Below are 4738 nucleotides of genomic sequence, written 5' to 3'. Positions count from 1 at the left end.
TCAAAAATAAATGTCTCAAGAATAAAAAGTACAGCCCATGGAGAGATTCTGCTTGAACTAAATGAAAAGAAACAGGTTAAAGATAAGAGATAAGCAAAATATTGGGCGATTAGGCACTAATTAAAAATATGTAGCAAGAAACCACAGTTGAGCTGCGATATCTCGACGATATCACCACAAATGAGGACATAGCAGAAGTAATCCGCTCATAAGTTAAAGAACTTAGAGTTTTTAAYGTTGCTTCAGTAAAAMCCATCAGAGCGGCCTACGTGGGTACCCAAATAGCAGTGCTAAGTCTTCCTGCGCAAGAAGCAAAAAATTTACCACATGCCTAAAATATTAAGATCGGCTGGACAATCTGCAGAATAAGAGAGAAGACTCAATTGAAGAAGTGTTTTAGGTGCCTGGAATATGGGCCACACGCGAAGGCGTGCAGCAATTTGGAGGACAGGAGAAAGGGCTGTATTAAATGTGGAGAGGAGGATCACTCTGCGAAATCTTGTATTAATAAATCCTTTTGCATTGCGTGCATAAAGAGTGGGTAGACAAACACTGATTATCAAATATGAAGCTGAAGATACCSCATTTACATGGCAGCGTACATTAAAAACGTAAAGTGCAAACAATGCAAATAAATATGAACGACTGTAAGGCGGCTAAGTACTAACTTACCCAAACGGTATATGAAAATAATATTGACGAAGCAAAAATTAGTGAATAATATAAAATTGAAAGCACCTGCAAGTAGATCTCAAATACCACAAAAGAAAGTAGCTATCTCCATAACGCCAGAGCAAAAATATATGAGATCTACTTCTACAGCTGTTCCRTACCACCAAGTATTCTGCTTAAGGAATACGACAAATGTTTAGATGATCTAGTAAATGATGCAACGACAACTGCACCAAGTATAATTACGGGACATCTCAATACCTGGGCCTGGTGTAATATTGAAATACTTTACGAGAAACTTTTCGAATTTATACTGGACGAAAACCTGGGAGGTTGGAGAGACACAAGTGAAAAAGGATATTGACGTAGGTCATTAGCCTAAACTGCTGGTGAAAMAAATTTCCAATGCCTGCGATGCGGTCATGGCCAGAGAGAAGAAAACAGCATAAAAAAAGCCTGTATACTGGTTGAGCAATGAAATATTTTTATTTCCTCTCTAGGATAATGCCGCCAAATATAATGGCTCGAGTACTAAAGCGGATCCAYAACAAGAGTAAAATTATAGGCAGGAAGCTGATAATCACAGAGTTCCTGTACGCTCTGTGATTATCAGCTGGCAAAACCATTGGGACACATCAGCAAAGGGAAGATGGACGCACCGATTAATCGGAAATGTACAAGCATGAGTGAAGCAAAGGGCGACATAGGCTAATGGAACAGTAGCGAAAATATGGAGCATATATTCTTCTCCTGCCCGATATTTACAACAGATGGCCAGGATCTGGAAATGGAGATGGAAGTGGAAGTGGCGCAGGTGAAAACCACCTGAAAATATAGTGTCTTACATGCTGCAAACTAGACAAGTATAGTATACCATGAAGAGGATAACAGCTCTGATACTACAAGAGCGTGCTAATTAACGTGTCGCAGGATAAGCTGGCCCTGCAATGTCATGCTTAGCAGCGGTCYCGCAGGGCCCTCCCACAAAGCTACAGATGACGGATTTAAAGGTTTAGTACGTAGGCTTACTGTACGTGTACCCGTTGAAGGCGTACCTTTATCCTTTTCTAGGATCTATGGAAGATTCGCCTTCGGAAAAAAAAAATAAGTGATAATATCATAATTTGAATAATACTTGTATACAAATATGTATATAGTCATGGACAAAGAAATAATAAACTTCTAAATTGAATTATTCAAATCAGTTTTAAATTTTATTGCAATAATTTCCTACGTTAGTATATGCCTTRTTTTCCACAACTTCTAAGGGAAGCTGATGCCGTTATCATGCTAAACTTTTGCTGTTACTCCCAACAATCGTATTACAACGAAATTAGTCGTGGAAAAAAGGCATTGTTGTAACTATAGCTGTTAAATAAAATTAAAATATTTAAAAAATGAGCAGAATATTTTGTTCTACTCCGGAAAAGGATAATAATTTTTTATCTACACAAAAAGGGCAAAAATTCAACTCAGTTGCCACAATAAGCAGCTGCTGTAAACACACTGGTTGACAGATCGGGTGATTTTKGAAGTCATAATTAGGGACAGTTGTACCAACTTAGGATAAAAATTTACCTATCTTCCATATAAGGGAGATTTAAATGAAGAATTTCCGATACTTTCTGGACAGGGTGTACAATTGCAGCCCAAAAGAAACATAAGAGCACGGCTGAACTTTGCTAAAGAACATTTAGAAAAGGACGATGAGTTTTGAAGTAGAGTACTTTGGAGCAATGAATTGTATTGATTCCGATGGCAAACCAATTGAACATGGCCCAAAGTGTCAGGCATATAACTCCTGTTACACCACAAATACAGTTAAGCACAGCGGTGGTAGCGTAATGGTCTGGGGAGCGTTTTCCTGGTAGGGCGATGGAGACGGTAGATGGCAGAAATAACCAATTTTCATATCTCAACATTCTCAAAGTTACTACGTAACATTCGCGTTCGTATAGATGCCTATGAATTAAATTGTTATGCTTGACAATGATTGTTATGCAAATACTGACGTCCTGAGCTGGCTAGAGCAAAGTCCCGAAGCAGGCTCTATTAAAAATTAATGGAGCTATGGTTAAGGTGCAAATTGCTAAGAAAAAAACTCAAAAGTGCTGACGAACTTTGGACTGGTGTCGAGGGGGAAAGGTACGCAATTCCACTAAATAAATGGCAGATGTTAGTGGAGAGTTTGCCCTGATGATGCCAAGCAACTTTAAAAATTGTGGATACACTACAACGTTGTAAGTGATTAAACGCAAAAAACTTAGAATATTCATGGTAAATTTTCTTAAATTTCGCAGAAGCAGTTTAATTTTTCAAAAACAACTACTGAACAAATATTTTAAATCGTTTATATAAATTACTATTATACTATATAAAGTGTTTTAGTGYATATACAATATATGTAGATATGAAAGTTTATTATATTATCAAACATAAGAAATATATAAAAAGTAGGTTTTATTTTTAACACAAATATTTCTTGGTAATAGAATACCTTATTTAAAGTCATTTATGCATCCATTAATGGATATGCATAAAAGGAATTTCATATCAATAAATCTGAATGCCTATAAACTTTTCAAAATATAAGCAAAAAAACGTTTGAAAAAGCAATGTATATTTGTGTGCAATTTAATTCTATGCTTAGCTCTGTTTACTCGCCAATTTCTTTCTCCGAGCAAGCAGTAGCGAAATCCGCAAAAAAAATTTACATCTATTCAGGTGATTTTAAATAAGTACTAAGCACAAGATTTTAAAATAATAAAAATAAATATTTAGCGGTTTACATTGTTGTAATCAGTTTGATTGAGGAAGCTTAGTTCAATAAGTTCAGCACAATCTTGTAGAAGTTCTGTGTTTTACGTGACTGTCTTGAAACAACTGGAGCTGGAGAAAAAAGCTGTTCACCAACGCCCTTAAAACAGATCACCCAAGAAGTATAACAGAMAACTGTACAAACTTTATTGTTGTTACAATGTATTGATGTTTTTTTTTCAAACCTTGCTTGATTAATGGCAGGAATACATTATAGTTTCAGTTTTGCCACAAAAAGGTTCGATATTAAGTTCAGAGATCAGAGGTTTTTTCCCACTTCCTGGGAGTTTTCAGGTCTTTTGAGTACTGCGCTCTCGAGCACAATGAATTTTCGCATTCGTTATGCAGATACCAATTAGCTCATACTTCTTTTGAGATTTTAGTTGAGCCTTTTAAGTAATTTTATTTGCTCATTTTTTATAAAACTAGGCTGTCACTTTTCTTAAGCGATTTTTGCATAAAACTAATAGACGGCACAAATTGGAGCTAATGTACATTTTGGTTGTTTTTATAATCTCACAACATATTTTAACGTATTATAGTATTATAGTTCTTTTCTTCAGATATCAGTTGTCAGCAAAGACATAAAACTAATCGATATAGGTATAGAATTCAATATAAATAAATGTAAATGCAAACCTGTAATTAGATACGTGGTATCGAATACGGTAACTTAGTGTATTAGTTTTCTTCACCAATCAGTTCTACCGAATAGGATATAAATAAATGTAAATAAAAAACTGTAACTAGATTCGGGCCATTAAATAGGGAAGAGCATTAGTATGTAATTGAAATCCGATTCATAATATCTCACAAATCATTTTAGCTAACTTGCTGAAGACATCTCACACAAGCTTTTTGTCATCTTAATTCTTACCCTTAATCTGATTACGAATTCCCAAGCTCTAGATACCGAATATATATAGTAGATTATAATGACAGATATTTTATTGAAATTCAGTAAGAGTCTTTTTAATATGCTTTGTGTAAAAATATATAAAGTTAGGTCGATTCACCCTTATACATATGTACCTAATATAAAGAACTCCCGGYAGATTATGCGCATAAGGTACTGCTACCGTACCGTTTGAAGTGAGCATTAATATACAAATGCGTTGGTAGGAAATAATTGTTGTGAAATTTTTTTCTGCTTGGTTGGTATGACATCTGTCAAAACATATTCAATAGTCATAGAAAAAACAACACTATAATTTTTCGGTTGCAAATTTCAATTTTGTACCGAAAAGTG

Source organism: Bactrocera latifrons, unplaced genomic scaffold, assembly GCF_001853355.1.
Source record: "Bactrocera latifrons isolate USDA-ARS-PBARC rearing strain unplaced genomic scaffold, ASM185335v1 scaffold_792, whole genome shotgun sequence".
Classification (NCBI taxonomy): Eukaryota; Metazoa; Arthropoda; class Insecta; order Diptera; family Tephritidae; genus Bactrocera; species Bactrocera latifrons.
The sequence above is the reverse complement of the archived record's forward strand: the minus strand, read 5'-3'. Positions refer to the sequence as shown.